We start from the raw sequence: 21240 nt of genomic DNA, 5'->3' as shown, positions 1-21240 counted from the left end.
TCCACCGAAGCCACCACCCATACAGAAACCATCAGTTTGTTCTCTGTATCTATGAGTCTGTTTCTCTTTTGTCTGTTTATTTTGTTCTTTAGATTCCACATATAAGTGGAGTCGTGATATTTGTCTCTCTGGTGACTTATTTCACTTTGAATAATACCTTTTGGTCCATCCATGTTGTCATAAATGTAACATTTCATTCTTTTTTATGGCTGAGTAATATTCCATTACATATATGTACCCTCTCTTTTTTATCCACTTGTCTATTGATGGACCCATAGGTTGCTTTCATATTTTGCCTGTTGTAAATAGCACTGAAGTGAACATAGGGGTGTATAGATTTTTTTGAATTAGTGTTTTGGATTTCTTTGGATAAATACCCAGGAATGGAATTGCTTAGTCATAAGGTAGTTCTATTTTTAAGTTTTTGAGGAACCTCCATACTGTTTTGAATAGTTGCTGCTCCAATTTGCAATTTCACCAAAAGTGTATGAGCGTTCCCTTTTTGCCACATCCTTGTCAACATTTGTTGTTTGTTGTTTTGTTGATGATAGCCGTTCTGACAGATGTCAGGTGACAGTTCATTGTGGTTTTAATTTGGATTTCTCTAATGATTAGTGATGTGAGCTGTGAATTCAAGAGATAACCCCTTCGTCATGGCTTTACTTTTTATTTTTTAATTAGTCTATTTATTCATTCAACAAACACAAGGAACTTACAGGTTAATGGGGGAACAGGGTAGATATGAAATGAATAATTACATGAAAACAATACACCCTGATTGGTGATACCAAGCAATGGTAAAGAGTGCAATGAGATTATAAGGGACCTGATTGGGTGGAGTAATAATTCAGGAACAATTTCTCTGGGGAACTGATTTTTAAGCTAATTAGATAGTGCACGTCATTTTTGACCCTAGCACGTTGAACTCCTGTATAGATCTGTTCCAGATATTCTGGCCCTAGGCTCAGTTATACATGGATTGCTAACTCTAGATTTGTCATGGCTTTTGTACTGCTGCATGAAAATGTCATATGTTTTTTGACACATATTCTCACAGACCAATATGAAATATTTGATTAATTAGAACCCCCTTCCCTATCCCATTGCATTGATCCCTTCGTAGACATCCTGTGTTCTCTCAATGACTTTTTTCATTTCTTCAGGAGCAACAGGTTTGTGCACCTGAGTTTGTGGGTGCCTGCTCTCTACGTCAGCTCTTCCCTTACCATCTCTTGGCATTCAAGGATGGAACTTCCACTGAGTAATTCTTTAACTGCACATTTAACTGCACCCCTTCTGAATTTCAGAGGACCCAAACATCAGTAAAATAATCCAAACAATTAATTTTAAAACCTCTGTAAATATTACTATTAATACTTAAAGAAGAAGACTAAAGACTGCTAAAGTAGTAATGATAAGAAATTAATAGACCAAAACCATAAGATCAAGCGTTTCTGTTAATGTGTTAACATATTTTACAATTTTTAAAGGGTTTTCACAGGTACTTTTCTTTGTGTCTGACAATGATTCCATGTAGGAGAGGTGTTACTGTTTTTTTTTACTGATAATGAAACCAAGGCCCTGAGATAGAAATGGGTAGCCTGAAGTCAAAACTTCACCTACTTCAATCTGTTTCTGTTTCTGATTATCATGACAAGGTAGCTCACTCCATTTTGTGGCTTACCTTATTCTGTCTTCTCTCTTCTGGTCCCCGGGAGCCGGCTTATTTGCAGTTCAAAAAGGGGCTCCTGCAATGTTGATTTGCTTTTCGATTTGCTTTCTCCAGCTGTTCCTGCTATTTGAGGGCTAGGGCATCCAAGCTCAGTTTGAAACCTGCCACTTCAGCAATGGAAACCTTTATCCTTTTTACTGCTCTACTTGGAGCATTAACTACAGTGAAGTCCCACTTGTTCTCAGTGGAGAAGGTGCTGAGGCAAGAACCCCATGTGGTACAACTGAAGATGGCTTACATCACCAAAGGATGTGGTATCAGTGAGGGCAACTTTCTGGCCAGCTGGCATATGCTGCATCATGGCATCATTGCTTCTTAAATATCCCTCCCTGCCCTGCCATCTATAGGTATGCTTGCTATCAGAATTCCTTTGCATGGAATTTTCTATATAATTCATAAAACCAAATGATTCTCGCAGCTTTTTGACCTAGGTTATCATTATGACCATTGGCTGTGGGGGGAGAGCAAAATAAGCTTGTTTCAGCCACTTTCCTGATAGTCTTCTACTCTTCAAATCCCCCTATTCTACTCACAAGGAGTTTGAGGTTCATAGGGTTAAGAGACTCCTTTAATATTCCCCAGGGATTTAAACCAAAATCAGTCTATGGCTGCCCACCCTGTAATTCATCTGAAATGTTAAACAAAAAAGTCTACTCTGAAGCTGAACAGATAAGTCACTGTTTGAATGGATTTGGTATGATTTGATTGACATGGGGAACTTCTAAGATGGTAATCTAATCATGCCCAGCCGTTGATTAAAATTCACCATAGACTCAATGATTCACAAAATAACGTTCAGACCCACTATTATAGTTTTTCAGGATTTCTAGGATCTAATTCAGGGGACAAGGACTAAGGTCCATGTAGAGGCTCAGTTTATCTATAAACCACCTTCTCCACCCGGGGTGGAGGGGGTATGAATCCATGGGTGGTCTCTATGTGCTTTTTTCTGGTTCTGTTGTTTTTATAAAAGGGTAAGTTGACTGATATCAAACCAGTGATTTAATCTAGCTTGAGCAAAGCTTTAGCATATTAATTTCAAGATATTAAAGAAGAGTAAAAATGTTTTTAAAATTACTAATATTTCTTATATATCAATAATTATTTTTCATTTGTTCATTATCTTGGCTGGCTAAATTGATCTGACATCATTGTTTTTCTCTCCTGGTGTATGACCTCTGGTTTTCTCAGTGCTCAGAAATAGGTTCTCCTCATTATTACCATTTTTAAAAGAACAATGTAAGAACAGAAGAACATACTTTTCAAATGTACAGAACAGAGTTTTCCTTACGATCCATAATCTGTGCACTACGAAAGAGAGGGAGCAGGGACTTTCCTAGTGTTCACCTCAGTCAACACTGAGGCAGAAATGAATCTGGCTTCACTGCAGGCTATTTTTCGTCCTCACATCTGCCCTTTGTTCTGTATCCTTCAATAATTTTCTCTGGTTGTCAAGTTGGCATCAAAAAGACAGCAATTACTCAGGAGCTCTTTGCAAATGTTTTCTCAAGTTTGTTTTGGAACCATATGTAAGGTATTTATTTTCATACTTGGACATGTCTCTGCTCTTTGCCTTGCTGTGTTTGAACAGGTTTTCCTTCAGCCCTGGTCTTTGTACTTTAGTCCCCTCTTCAACACTTTTTCCTACCTATCACCTTCTGACCTCCCCTATCACATACATATCCATCTTTACAATGGATGTTTTTAAACCTCTGATTCCATCAGTTTTAAGAGCCCAATAATTTTTGGAGTCAAAATATTTGGATTGAAATCCTGGCTTCACTGCTTCTGAGCTGTGCAATTATGGGCAAACTGCAAATTCCTTTGGATCTTAGTCTCTTCATTTATAAAATGGAATAATTAAAAGCACCTACCCCTTGTTTCCCAAGAGCATGAAAAATGACAAGGCATGCAAAAGGCTTAGAATAATGTCTAACAGGTAATAAGAATGCAATAATGTGAGCTATATTATTGAGACTGCAGTGTAAATTTTGGTTAGATGGTGTTAAGCATGTTGACCTCACGGGAAAACCATGAAAATTAGATCATGTGTGCAAAATGCCTAGCACAGAGCCTTGCATAATATAGACATTCAAAAAATTATAGTCCCATTCCCCACCAACTCCCCCTCCCCCATTCCTCATTCCGTTGTCTCATTTGAAAACTGCTTTTCCTCATGTATTTTTGCTTTTGACGATTAACAACTGTACTATAATTTTAAAATTAGCCATAAAGTCGTCATTTTCAACGAAGTCCAAAAACTCAAAGAAAAGAGGTAAATTGTCAAATAGCAGCCGTGCTCTCAGGCAAAAAAAGAAAAAACATTAGAGTGGTGACTCATTTTTTATGTTTTTTTTTAACTCTATAGTCAGTTAAGGACATTGAAAGACATTGTTTAGCCCTTACCTTCTGGCCATTAAATACTTGAGAGCTGCCAGAGGAACTGAAAAACTAGCTGCTCTACTCAAAGTCACTCTTAATTGCATGAGGTCAAGTGTAAAGTGTAATCACTTCATTTGTGTTCAATTGGTGCCAGTTTTTATTTTGTTCTTTTTCAGAGTCTCATAGATTTTCAGGCCCATTAGGGGCCAGCATATGCCATCTTCCTCAGTTGCAGTTCTAGTGTCCGAACCTCTTCTGTGTCACCCCTGGCAACTGGTCACCTAGCCTCTGTCACTATCTTCCAGGGCAAGGGGGCCCAAGATATCCAGAAGGCTGCCTAGACCAGCTTGAGACAGACACATCTGTGAGAAAATTCTCCCTTTGTAGAAGCAAAACCTGGCTTCGTGTATCCTCTTCTTAATATCCTAGCTATGCTTCTTGAGACCTTACAGAATTAGTGTTCTCTTTCTTGTGCAGTAACAGTCAGTCTATTATTTGGAAGAAAGTTTTCACACTACTTATGGAATTTTTTTTTCTTTCCTCAGCCAGTGGGAATTCTAAGCTAATACCAGAAAATTTCAGAAAAATAAATAACATAAGATTGAAGTGAGTATCCAGATAATGTAGATGCAGTGATGTTATGAGTTTTTGAGATCAATTGAGCTCCTAAAGAAGTTTCAGATGTGGACACCCATTGCATGCCTCCAGATTCCGCTCCATACTTTATTATTTGAAAAGCTAACAATTGAAGCATGGTCTGTGGATACAGACATTTATTCATTCAGTCATCCATTCATTCAAAACAAGTTGTAATTATTGGACATAATTTCATATGCCATAAAAAGCATCTCTTTCAGGATAACATTATCCAATGTCTTCCTCACATCAGCCGTCAGTCAACTATATACTTCAATAATCCATGCTTCAAAATGGGGTTAGAGGAGAACATTATTAAGAAAGATGAAAATAACAATTTTGTCGTTGCAATCATCTGCCTTTGCTCTTTGAACCATATTCCTCCTGCCCCCACTATTTTCATACTCCTGGGTCCTTCTGAGTTTATGATCTTCAGCCTTTCCCATATGCATTAAAAGATGTTAGCTCACAAATCAGCTTTATGCTTGGCGCTTGCTCTCTCATCCATGTCCAGCATCAGTATGTCAACTGGAACATGTCTTGGCTTACGGATTTACATAGAACTATAAGAAAGTTGAAAAAGTCTTTCTAAGAAAATGGCCAGGGTTATTGTTACTAACTGGGTGTGTTTGCTAGATGAGGAACTGCAATTTGCAAGGCAAGAGAGATCTAACATTGCTTCATGCAGAAGGAGATGGGGTTGAAACTTTACCTGTTCCTGGAGTAGCCATGACTTTAGATCCCTAGTGTTTAAACAGGAAGCCCAGAATAACCATTCAATGAATCTTTTTATGCATGTCCTCCAATCAAAGACCACTGGAGGCATACCTTAGTTCAACTACTTGGGCTTATTGCTTATTGCAGCGAAGAGGGGGATAATACACACATAACATCACTACATGTACATTATCTGGATACTCACTATAAAGCATCTCAGTAAGGTGTTAGAAAGGACTTTTTATAGGATTGGGGCTTATATTAGGTGAGTTGGGAGATGTTTTTAGGAAGCAGGGCTTTACTTTGGGTTGGATGCTATCAGCAAGCCAGGTCAATTTTATGATTGGATATCTTAGTAAATCTGAAAGAGAAAAAGGGGAAACTCAAGCAAGGGTAAAGCTGTAATTGGTGAAGAAGTAGCAGTCACATTAGCCAGGATGGGGGAGTGTTTGATCATTTTTTGTGATTTAGACAATGTTCATGTTCTGTGTGTCTTGAGACGTGATTACAGAGTGGTCCTGTTTTTGCCTTGATCCATCATGGTCCCAGAGTGGCCATGTTTGATGCTAACGTTCTGTGAATTTCTGTTCGACAGAGCACTAAGGCCTAGCTGTGACTGCCAGGCCTGCTTCTGGATGTCAGCAAATGCTTTTCTCTTTCTCACGACTACACATTTTGATGCATCCATAACAAACATGTCAGTGAACAAAAGCAGATGACAGTGTATTTGCCTTCATTGGGAGAGGGGGACAGAAAAACAAACACACTTAGTAAGTAATTTAAACAACATATTAAAATGCGATAAATGCTATGGCAAAGAAAAAAGGAATGGAACGGGGTAAAAGATATGGGAGTGGGGTAGGTATAGAGAGGAAAGTTGCAATTTTAAATAGGGTAGTCAAGGTAGGCTTCACGGAGAAGGTGACATTTGAGTAAAGTCTTGGTATGGAGGTGAGGAATTCAGCCCTTTAAATAGCTGAGGGCATCATCCTAATAATAAGTTTGGGTTCCTGCAACCTTCTGACTTACTCCATAGGCAATTGAGCTCATCCTCTCCTTCCTGTCTGGTTCACTGTTTTCCCATTGACCTCCCTGAGGTTCTTTCGCCCTAGACCAAGGAGAAAGGGATTGGATAAGAGGGACAGGACAAAGTGGGGCATATACAGTGATGCTCTTTCCCCCAGTATTCCTGCTCTACGACCTCAAGGAAGTGAGTAATATCCTTTCCCATCTCCCTCTACAAAGCTGCTAACTCCATAGTAGTTTGTCCTCAATGGAAGGCCGTGGCCCAGCTGACTATTCCTAGCACAGAACCATTATTGCGCCATCTTCACTCTAGCTGGGATTCTGCATTCCTCTTCTCATGAAAGCGGAGAGTCATCCAAGTTCTGGCTCTGTCCATTGGGACCACAGTCAGGCACATGATTCTGAGCAGAATGGGTCTGTCTCCTGTGGGATTTCTTCCTTTGCTTTCATTTCTTTAGTGCGTATTCATGGCTATTATACTTATTTTTCCTCTAGCAGCATCTCTATAGGTTCTATTCGGTATGCATTATCCTCAATTTTCACATTTAGAAGTGTAAATGCAGACTGACATTTTAATTTGTATTTATTGATATTTTATTTTTCACATTTTGTGTCAAGATCAGTTTTAAAGTGATGTAACTGAGTTTAGGCTTGAAATTTTTGAGATTTCCTTTACAATGTTCTTACTTCTAGATTCCGGTATATTCTATCCTTGTGGCTACAATTATCCTAAGAAAATTATGCAATAAATATTTTAAAAAGTGAATGTAATTGACACCAAGAGACATGGTATAGCACCCTTCAGTGACAGATGGAATAAAACTAATTTAAATATGTATACGTCACCTAAAATTTGAGTGATTGAATGGAAGTCTTGTATCAATAAACAACATGGCCCTAGGAGGAAAAATATATGACTTTCTAATTTTTGACACTGAAACTTTAGCTGTATAGTTAACAAATCCAAACAATAAAAATGTCATTGTTAAGAGATAATTCTTGATTTGATATGTTTAATGATCTGATTATGGGACCCATTTTTATTATTAAATTTTAATAATCATAGTAACTTCCATTTATATGGGGCATTATGCATTGCTTTTATATTCATTTTCCCATTAGAGCCTCATAACATCTCTGGAAGGTACAGAATTTACTGAGTTATTATCCTCATTTTCCTGTGAAGAAAGTAGGGCTCAGAGAAATTAAGTAACTTGCAAAATTAATAAGAGATGGATGCAGAAAGGGAATCCAAGTCTCCTGAATATAACTCTAGCTTTCAAATAAAGGGCAATCGGACATTATTTCAATTTTCCATTGGTCACTTACTACCTATGTGACCTTGGACAAGTCATTTTATCTCTCTGAGCTTCCATTTCCTTGAGGCTAATGATAGTGCCTACCTCAGTGAATTAGATGTGATGATGATGATGATATATATAAACACACATACACACGGTGCCAAGAGAATGTATATGCATTTTAAGGAAGGAAAACTGTATTAAAATTGTAATACGCAATATATACTGATAACAAAAGATGAATATAAGTCATGTCTGACTTCTGCAACTACAAGAGGTGCTCAGAGTGGTTACCATCAGCGTCCACACACTTCTGATTATGGCGAACTACTGCTTGAACAACTCTGACCAAAGTGTCTACTGATAAACATTTTTTGATATATATAGTATATATATACTAGTGTGTGTATATATATGAGGTATTGTGAGACCCAATTTCCAACGTTTGCGTGTTGGGGGGGCAGTTCCAGCACCAACAATTAATCTGAGTGACGCTAGCTCAGTGTCCTACAATACTCAGTCTGACTCTCTATCCGAGATGCATCAAATTCCACGTGTTAAGGGTTCTGTTTTCCAAGACTGCCCTCCCCCCACTTCAGATGCCAGTTGCAAGTCGATCAGCTACAGATTGGAGTTTCCCACAACCCTGTCATTGGGTTCAATTAATTTGCTAGAATGGCTCACAGAGCTCAGAGAAACATTGTACTTCCTAGATTACCTATTCTAAACAGGCCCGATAGAAGAGATGCATAGGGCAAGGTATTTGGGAAGGGTACAGAGCTTTTGTGTCCTTTCTGGGTGCACTACTTTTCTAGAACCTCCATGATTTACCAAACCAGAAGCTCTCTGAACACATTTCTTTTGTGTTTTTATGGAGGCTTCATTACAGAGGCACAACTGATTAAATCATTGGCCATCAATTCAACTTTCAGCCCTTCTCCCTGAAAATCTGGGGTTGGGACTGAAAGTTCCCACCCTCTATTCATAGTTGGTTTCCCTGACAACTAGCCCTCATCCTTAGGTGCTTTTCAAAAGTCACCACATTAGCATAAACTCAGTTTTGATGGAAAGGGGCTTGTTATGCATAACAAGACACCAATTTCACCTTTTTGGCTCTGAAGCTATTTAAGGAACTACGGACAAGAGACCAAATAGTATCATGAAATATCTTCCCTTGGCTCTTACTGCCCAGGAAATTCCAAGGGTTTTGTGAGCTGTGAGTCAGGAACAGTGGATGAAGGCCAAATATATATACATAAGGAGTATATTTTGGTCACCTGAATGACCAAATATATATTACACATTTCTTATAAATCACATTTTTATATTATATATCATAGTATAATACTCTACAGCTCAATACATTGATAGGAACTATTATTTGTAGTAGCAACAACACTTACAAAGTAATTTGTTCATCTTTAAAGCAGAAAGACTAGAACTTGAGTCATAGGGTTGTCTGTCATTAATCTTAAATGAGATATTAAAAACAAAGTATTTAGCATAGTATGGGTTACATGCATTTTGCTTATTTTTTTTTAAAGATTTTATTGGGGAAGGGGAACAGGACTTTATTGGGGAACAGTGTGTACTTCCAGGACTTTTTCCAGGTCAAGATGTTGTCCTTTCAATCTTAGTTGTGGAGGGCGCAGCTCAGCTCCAGGTCCAGTTGCGGTTGCTAGTTGCAGGGGGCGCAGCCCACCATCCCTTGTGGGAGTCGAACTGGCAACCTTATGGTTGAGAGGACGCGCTCCAACCATTGAACCATCTGACCACCCAGGAGCTAAGTGGCAGCTCACTGACTTCATTCTAGTTGCGGAGGGCGCAGCTCGCTGGCCCATTTGGGAATTGAACTGGCAGCCCCTTGGCCCAGAGCTCGCGCTCTAACCAACGTAGCCGCCCGTCTGTCCCCATTTTGCTTATCTTGGTTATCAATTCAAATGGAGACTGCAGCCAAGAAATCAAGAGAAGGCTGAGACTATTAAAGGCAGCGATGGAAGAATTAAGGAAGATCAACAAGTGCAAAGATGGTGATCATTGTAAGGGTGACACTGTATCTTCTATTTTGAAATTTAAACCTCTAGGGCAGGGGTGTCCAAACTGCGGCCCGCGGGCCAACTGCGGCCCGCAATCCATTTTTAATTGGCCTGCAGCAAATTCCCAAAATATATTTCGTTTACTTAAATAAACCAGGTGAGGCAATACGTACTTCACCTCGAGTGAGTGGCCCGGCTGTTTGTGTAGTTTATCTCATATGGCCCTTGGTAAAAAACGTTGAAAAAAGTGTGGACACCCCTGGTCTAGTGTAATTTGATTTAACAGTGCAGGTTAGAAAATTTTTTGAATTTTGTTTTCTTTGGTTTGCTCCCCTTGTCTCTGGCCAAACCTTAATGATTCTGTTCATTATACATTTACTATGCATACTAGTTTCGATGGTTCTGTTTACTCCAGACCAGTTTCAATGGTTTACTCCAGACCAGTTTTAATGACTCTGTTTACTCCAGACCAAGGCCACCTCTCCCCATCTCCCCTTTTTCCTTTGTTCTGCCTCCCTTATGAGCCTATGAAACCTTTTGGCCATGCTGGTGGGGGGAGGGAGGGAACTCAGGCAGAGATGGCTTTTGGACAGGAGTCTGCTGTCCTCCCAGAATGCCGGTAATTTAAATAAACTTGCTTTTCTTTCCATCAACCTTCTCTCTTGAGTTTTGGCTTTCACGCGGAGAGCAGCCGTACCTTAGCACGGTCATATCGTTGGGGACCAAGGCTAAGATCATCCACACCCTTGTGTTTTCAATTGCTTACGAATGTGAAAGTTGGACAATGAAGAAGGCTGATAGGAAAACAAAATAGTTTCATCTGAAATGTGGTATTGGAGGAGAGCTCTACATATACCCTGGACCGCCAGAAAGACAAACAAGTGGGTCCTGGAGCAAATGAATCCTGAAACGTTGTTAGAGACAAAAATGACAAAAAATGAAACTGTCCGACTTTGGGCACATCACGAGTGGGTGGGGTTCTTTGGAAAAGGCGATAATGCTGGGGAAAATGAAAGGGAGCAGGAAAAGATAAATACCAAATATAAGATGGATTCACTCCATAAAAGAATCTATAGGTGTGAGTCTACAGGAGCTGAGCTGGGCTGTTGAGGACAGGACACTGTGAATGTCACTCATTCATAGGGTCACCAGGCGTCAGAGCCAACCCAATGGCCTGTAACACACATATGCGTGTTACACATGCAGACATTCAACCAAATGATAGCAAATATTATAATTATTTTCATTTGTATGTTAATACTCACTTTCCTGAAAGTGATTGAAATCTCTCAAATTTAACCAAAGATGAGTTTACTATTATTGGGTTGTTATTATTATTATTATTGTTATTATTGGCTCACAACTAAACAATTAGGGATTTAGCCTCACTTTGTGCCTACACAAAGAAAATTAAATGATGTCTTCAGGATCTCTCCCACCACTTGGCCCCATTATATTGACTCCACTATCAAGTGGTTTAAACTAGCTTTAATCCAGTTCCCAGGTTTATATCCCCCAAGATTTCTATCTTGTGGGGAAAAGCAAAAGTCTTCATCCAAGCATTCCCAGCAAATGTCCCAAGATTCATTTGATTGTATCAGTACCTAAGTTATGTGTTTACCCCTATATCAATCATTTTGGCCAGAGGAATATGATGTGTAGGTTTACTTAGTCCTGAGTGACATGCAAATGTCTCATACATTATTAGTATTCTGTGTATACTTGCTCTCCAAGGAGGTAGTTACGCATTGTTGGTCTACATAATTAGGTTGTCCCATTGTCGTCCGCTTAGTCACAGTTCACCTTCATCTATCCAGTCTCTCATTTTCCTGCTTGGTAACACAGCAGAGTGGGATTTAGCACAAATGGGTTGAATAAAACTGTTCATTATCCTAGTACAGATCACACAATTCATTGTGATTAAACATTTATGTGATGACTTCCACATTGTGTGATAATACCATATCTTGGGCACTGTAAAGGAGATTTTTGAAAAGCTCTGCCTTCCAGAATGTCTCAGACTCATGGGGTGACAGAGAAGACAACTCTTTCTAATATATGGGTGAATGTTAGCAGTAAGATAGCAGACCTATCCCCAAATATTCTGGAAATGTAGAAGATGATATTAATCTTCAGGTAGGACTGAAACAGAGACAAAACTGAAAGAGATGGTGATAGAAATTTGGTGGCAAGTTGACAAAAGGTTTGGTTTAAGGTATCAGCACTATAGTTCTCCAAAGTAGATCTGGGTATATGATGAAGAAGATATTCTGGAGTCAGAGAGCATATCATTTACAGATTTATGAGTGTATTCTTTCCTTTTTGCCAAGACACTCATCTTTTCTTTTTCCTGTCTCTTGATTCCTCCAGATAAATGAAAATCAGTTACATCTATAAATTTTCAGAGGCAACTCCTCACTTATTCCCCGCACCCGGGACCTACTCCTATACTAAACACGGATTAAGTAATAGTATGCATTCATTCATTCTACCAGTCAATGAGCTCCTACTTGGTGTCAGTTGTGTATCAGCCACATTAAGGGATAAAAATGTCCTAAGATATATTGTTGCTTGAAATATAAGGAGTATGTATACCTTTTGGTTGGGGACGCAGACTTAAAAGTACAATGTGAGAAATGTAGTACTAGACACCTGTGGGGCATTTTTAGAAACATTAGAGGGAAGAACTAGAACTATCCGATGTAAGATGCAGGTGGATATTTGATTAAGAAAGTTTTCACTGAGTAGATGACATTTGAACTGAGTCTCTAAGCAAGGGAGAAAATTTGTACAAATAAAGACAGGCATGAGGTGGCCGGATGGCTCATTTGGTTAGAGCACGAGCTCTGAACAACAGGGTTGCCAGTTTGATTCCCACATGGGCCAGTGAGCTGCGCCCTCCACAACTAGGTCGAAGGAAATGAGCTGCCACTGAGCTTCTGGAGGGGTGGCTGGATGGCTCAGTTGGTTAGAGTGTGAGCTCTCAACAACAAGGTTGCCGGTTCAATTCCCACATGGGATGGTGGGCTGCGCCCCCTGCAACTAAAGATTGAAAACAGCGACTGGACTTGGAGCTGAGCTGCGCCCTCCACAACTAGATTGAAGGACAACGACTTGGAGCTGATGGGCCCTGCAGAAACACACTGTTCCCCAATATTCCCCAATGAAATTTTTTTTAAAAGAGGGGGGGGGCATGAAAAAGCCACCTGGAGAGGGCCTAAGAATTGGGCAGTAACTTGATATGTCTGGAGGGTGTGTAGTTTCAACGGAGAAAGCAGCAAGAGATGAGGCCAGAAAGGAGTGCAGGCTGCAACAAATCAGAAAAGATCGTAGAGAGTTGATTTTATCTCCTAGATGATGCGGATATGGGCGAGGGGTCATGGGTGGGGCAGAGGCACAGGCCTGGAAGAGATTCAGTCAGGGCAGTGCCATAATTTCTAAAAAATAATTATCAAGCATAATTACTAAGTTAGAGAACAGTGGGCTATTTGCAGCATATTCTACAGAAGCCCTATTTTAGGAAAACCCAACGAGCCCGAATGCGAATGAACATTAAACACGTAAACAAACAGATAAATAATGCTTCACTTAAGGAAAGATAGTTCCTTGAAATTGAGACCTTCCCTGGTGCAATATAATATGTAATTCTATTTATAATAAATCATCTTAATGTTTTCCAGAAGTACTTCCATTATCTGAACCAAGGACTACTTTGCTTGTTTGGGCCAAATTTGTAAATCTGACACAAACTGACTATGTTACTGAAATGCATTGCTGGATATGTCTAATATTTGAAGAGAAAGCCGAAGATGACACAGCTGTGTTTTCATAATATACCCGTCTCACTTTCGCAGTGACCTTGGGATCCTTGCTGTAAGGTAATCAGACAGGTGGAAGAAAACAGCAACTAAAGACCTTGTGACGCTTGAATAACTAAATCCTCTTAGATTAAATCCAAAAGCCCATCTTATTCTGAATTCTATGCCATGACAGTATTAACAAATACCAGATTTAATATTCAAATTATGATGATCTTGTGCTTTTTATTTAAAAAGTTACTGAGATTAGTATTCAAAAGTAGTTTTGGGACTTGCATTTCCGAAGCTACTGTAAAGACTTACAGAATGCCATATAAATCTTTTAATTTTTTTTTATTGACTTCGTAGCTGTACCTTAAGTATTTACTCCTTACACAGCCATACCCTTCTTCCTTTTAAGCTTTTATAGCTGAGGGCAAAATTTTTGTTAATCACCAATGAAACTCTGAAAAACCGTTGGAAAGGAAAAGCATGTGGTGACTTTCAAAACCATCATTTGAAACAAAACGTGGGTACATTTTCCTGTGTTTGATTATAAATATCAAGGAAGGACACTAAGTTCAAATTGTTTACCATCTTTTCTTGCCAATAGTTCATGAAATATGTCTCTCTCATCATTCTTAACTTCAGATCGACCCAGAAAAGAAACAGTTATAAAATGGGAGCCACTGGACTGACTTATTCCTTCTCAGATTGTGTTAGAATACGCTAACTGAACTCAATTATTTCTCTTTAATGTGGAAGTCAGTCCAGGAACCTAGTTTTCTTCTACTTCATACAGCACAGAAATGACTTCTCCTCCTACAGTGATGACATAAAATATATTTTTGGTCTCCCTTAGTTGACATGCAAATGTACCCACTGTATCACAAGCAAAAACTCATTAAAAGCCGCTGGAATGCAATTGTGTTATCTCCCAGTAACACAGAAAATAACATTAGTTATCACTCCAGTGAATTTCCATTTGCTAACACAGTGAAATCACCCTCCCCACCCTTGTTCCCCTGACGTTTCCATAGAAATTTTTCATATTTTATTCTAGTTCCATCAGACAAAACTCTAGGTGTCTATTTATCACAAAGAAACGTTTTAAATTTAAATTGCAAAATGCTGCCACATGATCTCATACAACCATGGAATGGTTGTTTCCTAATATGTCATATAGGTCTGACTTTGTAGATATTGCTAAAAATTCCTCACTAAATGTTTTGGAATTGTGGCTTATATAACAAATATTTGGCTTGATTAAAAAGAAGAAAGAGGCTGAAGTGCGAGTATCACAAAGGTGATGTATCATCTGAAAACATACCCTTTCTCGAATATTTTACTCATTTTAGGAAAGTGTTTCCTTTGCAAAAAGATTCCCAATGCTTTTGGTTTTGTGGATACTGTGCTAATGTGCATATAATAGACATTTGAGCAAACCTTACCTTGCCTTCCCTAGTTTTCCTATTGCTGCTTATTATAATCACCAACTCTTGAAGTTGAAATGAATCTTACCTACTCAAGGGAGACTTCAGAAGGCAAAAAAATAAATAAAAATAAAAAAATAACTAAATGAGAAAGATAAGTTAATATAGTAATAAAAGGAATTATAAAGGAAATTTACTATAAAGGATAGTAAGTAGGATGTTGTGGGGAAAGATACTTTTATGATAATTTATTTTTTCCAGCTTTATGGAGGTATGGCTGAAAAAGCTGTATACTTGTATATTGAGGTAGTACAATGTGATGTTTTATGGTGGATACCATGATTTGATATACACATACATTGTGAAATAATTACTTCAATGAGGGTAGTTTGCACATCGATCACCTCACATAGCATTGTTTGTGTGAAGAACACTTAAGATTTACTTTCTTAGCAAATTGCAAGTGTACAGTAGGTTTGTTAGCTATAGTTGCTGTGCTGTACATTAGAACCCTAGAACTTATTCATCATAGAACTAGAAGTTTGTACCCCTTGACCAACATCTCTCCATTTCTCTTCCCCCACCCCAGTCCCTGGCAACCACCATTCTACTTTCTGTTACTATTAGTTTGATGTTTTTAGATTCTACATAGATAAGGTTATATAGTGTTTGTCTTTGACTTATTTCACTTAGCATAGTGTCCTCCAGGTTCATCCATGTTGCTGCAAATGGCACGATTTCCTTCTTATTTATGGCTGAATAATATTCTAGTGTATGTATATACCACATTTTCTTTAGCCTGCTATCTGTCAAAGGACTCTTAGGTTGTTTTCATCTTGGCTATTGTGAAAAATACTTCAATAAACGGGTATATCTCTTCAAGATACTTATTTCATTTCCTTTGGATACATATACCCAGAAATGGGATTACTGGATCATATATAATCTTAAGAAAGAGCCATCCAAGTGAAGACTTAGGGGGACACAATCCAAGATGGAGGAGATAGCTGGTATGTACAATAAAGTGTTCAGCAATTATTTGATAAATGAGGAATTATAATTTTAAGTTATTTTCATATTTATTGTTCATCTGTATTTTTCTTTTGTTATTTTTTTGCAATTTTTCTGTGAAGGAAATCATACTTTAGTAGAAAAGGTATTTTGTACATTGGGGAGATTAACCCTTTGTTTGCTGCTAGTATGGCGAATGGTCTCCCATTTTATTTATATTTTGACTCATTTAACTCTTCTTAGAGTTTATATTTTATATTTAGCTCTATTAACCTTTTAATGCTTTTTAAATTTTCACTATATGTTTAGAAATATCCTCTCTACCTAAAGATAATTAGTGTTTAAATCACCAATATTTATTTGTACTTTGTCATTGGTTTAAAATTTTAAAGCGTTTGATACATCTTGCATTTATTTGAGTTAGGAAACCATTTTTTATTTTTTTTTCAAAATGGCTAAATAGTAATCACAATGCATTTAATTAAATAATTCACATTTTCCTATTGATATTAAATGCTACCGTATCATATACTAAATTACATATTCTTGAATCTAAATCCAGACTCTGTAATGTGTTCCTTTCAGCTAGTCCTCTGTGCCATACAAAACTGTTTTGTTTTTTTCCAACTTTATAATGCCATTGATATATGTTAGGACCAGTCTTCCTCAGTATTCTTCGTTGAAATGATCTTAGTTATTATCACCTATTGTTCTAGGTATATCTTGGAAGCAAATTGACAATTTATTTTTGAATGGTATTTTGATGGGAACAAATTGAAAATTATACATTACAATTATAGGATATATAAATTTTAACTTAGATTATTCCTAAATACATTTTGTTGTTTACTATGGTAAATGTGCTCTCTTTTTACCATACTGAACCTCTAATTAGTCCTAAAAAAATGTACAGTGAATTTGCTCAGGTCTTCTTGACATATAAAAATGCAATTACATATAATTATTTATATCTATCTGTCTGTCTATCTACCTATCTCTACCTATTTAGCATAATTGCCATAATATATCTAGCACATATATGTATGTATATATTTGTTTATTGGAAGCAAAGTGCCTTCAAAGTGCCTTCAAAGTGTTGTGGCTTCAACACTTTAATGCTGTGCTTCATTGGGCTAGTTACTTTATATCTCTACCTTAGTTTTCTGTAAAACTGAGATACAGTTATCTACCTGGTAGGTGGTTTGGAAGATGAAATGAGTTAGTTTATGCAAAATGCTTAGAACAGTGCCTGGCACATAGTAAGTTCTATAAGTGGTTTGTTGTTGCTATTACCATTCTCAGTATTATTATTAACTACAATTTTCAAAGAAAAGCTAAATAATAGTGGTGCAAGTTATCATTTTTATTTTTCTCCTTACTTTAGGGATAACACCACCCCCTAGAGAATTTTTCTATATTTGCTTTCTCTATATTTTTATATTAAGAAGTATATAAAGAACATTATAAACATTTTGGCATTTTGTACCTTAATTTATTGGTATATATCTCTAAAAAGTATGATTTTTTTTAATATATCACAAAATTATAAAGACAGCTAACAAAAGTAATAATCATTTGTTAATATTTTCTACCGTATTTCCCAAAAATAAGACCTAGCCAGACCATCAGCTCCAATGCGTCTTTTGGAACAAAAACTAATATAATACCCAGTATTATATTATTATATTATATTATATTTTATATTATATTATGATATTATATTACATTATAAGAACTGGTCTTATAGTAAATAAGACAGGGTCTTATATTAATTTTTGCTCCAAAAGACTCATTAGAGCTGATGGTCCAGCTAGGTCTTTTTTTTTCCAGGGAAACACGGTAATACCCAGTTCATATTTAATTTTCCTGAAATCTTTTTTTTACAGCCATTTGTTGAAACATACATCTCCTCAAGGACTATGCATTGTATTTAGTTCTTATGTCTTTCAAGATTCAGTCTGGAGTAGTCTCTTTTTTTTTATGACGTTAGGAAAAATGTTCCACCTCCCTGATTTGTTTGAATGTTTACTCATGGTATCATTTACCTTGTTCCTGTATCTCCCGTATTTTCTGTAAATGAGTAATTCAATATAAACTTTTATTCAAATTAAAATTCATTGGGATGATGATGGTTAGTAAAATTACATAGGTTTCAAGTGTACAATTCTGTAATACATCATCTACATATCACATCGTGTGTTCAGTATAAACTCTTAATGGGATTCTAGGTACAAACATTTTAAGGAAGAATACTTTCCATTACATCATGTTTCTTTTCCTATCCTCTGGGAAGCAGATGTCAAGGGAGAATTAGAAGTGCAAAAGATTTGTTGGGAAAAGGACTATGAAAGATAGAGGGGAGAGGGAGCAAGAGTACGCTGAGAGAACCTCAGGCCCCAATGCAGATCTGACTTCTCCGAAAGAAGAGAAGGGAGAAAGGAGGATTGGGTGGTAAGACCCTCAGACTGCATCACAGCTCTGAGAATCTCTCAGCCAGGCCAGGGCAATATGAAACTATGAGGCAAAGATGACCAGTTATAGGAGTCTCACACTGTGGTAAAATGGCCTTGTTCTGATAGTCCCGTGGTGCTCAGTCATTGGTATTGGTTGGAAGCAGCCCGGAGGGACCGTGGTCTCAGTGTGAACATTGTGCTGGATTCTGAAAATGTGGCAGCTGGAGTCTGTCAGCCCACTACACTCCTTATGGCTGATTCTCTCTTGAGGGGAGATCTGAGCACCACACTCCTGTGGCTACCGTGTATATCAGAAGGTATGTAGCACTATCTGGTTTTCCCAGTTGGACTTGCTAAGGTTAAAGGGTCACAGTCTGATACCTCCACTATAAAATTACGTTTTCTCTTTTTTGACTAGAAAACAATCTGAGGGGTTGATACATGGGTACAATAAGAAAGCCCACATCCCTATCAAGTTTTCACCTAATAATTTAGGACCTATTAGTGACCTCTACCTGAATTGAGTATTTCTTTAGAGGGTCTAAAATGGTGATTTTCTAATTCTATCATTCTCCCTCTAGTATGTTACAGTTGCCCATAATGTTGACTGTTGATTTATGATAGAAATTAAGGTTTGCGTAAATAGATTTTGTAGTATTGAAACCATTTTCTGGATATCTCTACCAAGCGATCTCATGGGTATTTCAAATTCAATACATCCAAAATAAATGCCTGTTTCTCAATGTCTAAATTTCTTCTGCATTTCAGCCTCAGGGAATGGCGATACGATCCATGTAATGACCCAAACCTAGACCTTTGGCAATACGCTTTATTTCTTCTTTCTCCTCATTTCCATATCCAATCACTCAACAAGTCACAATGATGCAACACACTTGATATTTCTCAAATCCAATCCCGTCTGTTACTGACACAATTCTATACTTCATATTTTCTTCCTTAGCACTATAACAAGTCTCTGAAGTAGCCCTGTATGCCTGGTCTTGCTTTCCTCCAAAATAAACACTACAGCAAATCCAGCAGGATCTTTCAAAATTTGGAAATCTGATGGTAATATTTTCCTATGTAAATTCCTTCATTGACTCCTTATGATCTTCACAAAAAGTTCAAAACCTTAAAAAATATGTAATTGTTTTTATGATTTGTTCCCCACTTCATTTTATATCTTCATCTACTGCCCTTATCCCCAGAAAATCTTGTTATTTAACAAAGTTGCTTTCCTTTAAGTTTTTGAGTGGGCCTTGCTCTTCATCACTTTCATTACTTGCACATGCTCTTGGTCGTTTTGCTTGGAATTCTCATTTCTTGGTGTTAATTATCCTAAAAAGGCAGGTTAAAATGCCATCTCCTCCAGAAAACTCACCTTGACTTACCAGGGAACTAGGTGAGTGCTTCCTTTTCTATATTTCTGTAGCTCCACAGGCGTATGTCTAGAACAGTGTTTATTGCATGGTTTATTACAAATTATTTGTGTGTTTGCTTCCCCTGCTAAACTGTGGGCCAGAAGGACTGCAAATGTGCTCTATTCATCTATTCATAGTAGATAATACATACTTCCCTTATTCATCTATTCTTAGTGTTTAGCACAGAGCCTGGCCAAGAGTAGCTGTTCAAAAGAATGCAAAATAAGTTCTCAATTAAGTATAATTTCAAAGTCAGGCTTCTTTACCTTGCTCAGTCATCAAATATGTAGCTTCCAAACTGGTACCCAAGCTACATTTCAGGGACAGTAAAATAGGAGGTAGTTAAACACAGGGGCTCTGGAGTCAAACTTCTGGAATTAAAATTCTACCTCTGCTACTTAACCTAATCTCTGGATCTAATTTTTCTCATCTGTGAATTAGTAGTAAGATGATATATCTCATAGCGTTGCTTTCAAAATTAAATGAGATAATATTTATTCAATAAAAGTTACCATTTCTAAAGATCCAGTTTCATTATATATTTTCTCTACTTAAAATTATTTGCCCATCCTACGCATACATCCCATGGACTAGATACACTAATGAAATGGTTGCTGATAACTCTATTAGGTGATATTTATTTACTAGGTTCAAGGCACAATTTAAGTGATTTTTATGTATTGTTTATTCATCTATTCATTCAACAGATCATTACTGAGCATCTATTATGGGGCAGGCACTGTTATAGACATTAGGGACACACCAGTGAACAATATCACTCCAGTCACCTTCGAAGTCCTCCCCTTGGGAAACTATGCACTGACACCAGCGCCTAGTCCGCCCTTCTCTCTCTGCCATCATGGAGCTTATATTCTAGTGGGGGTGGGGGAGGGCAGGCGATAAGCAAACATAAATACGTCAATATATATTATGTCAGATGGTAATAAATATGATGGATGAAATAATACAGAAAATTGAGGTTCAGGGGGTGCTGAGGGGATGCTGTTTTTTTTTTATTAATTTTATTGGGGTGACAATTGTTAGTAAATTTACATAGATTTCAGGTGTACAATTCTGTATTACATCGTCTATAAATCCCATTGTGTGTTCACCACCCAGAGTCAGTTCTCCTGCCATCACCATATATTTGATCCCCTTTACCCTCATCACCCACCCCCCACCCCCTTACCCTCTGGTAACCACTAAATTATTGTCTGTGTCTATGAGTTTTTGTTTCTCATTTGTTTGTCTTGTTCTTTTTGGTTTATATACCACATATCAGTGAAATCATAGGG

This window comes from Rhinolophus hipposideros, assembly GCF_964194185.1.
Source record: "Rhinolophus hipposideros genome assembly, chromosome: X".
Taxonomy (NCBI): Eukaryota; Metazoa; Chordata; class Mammalia; order Chiroptera; family Rhinolophidae; genus Rhinolophus; species Rhinolophus hipposideros.
Note: the sequence above shows the minus strand (reverse complement) of the source record.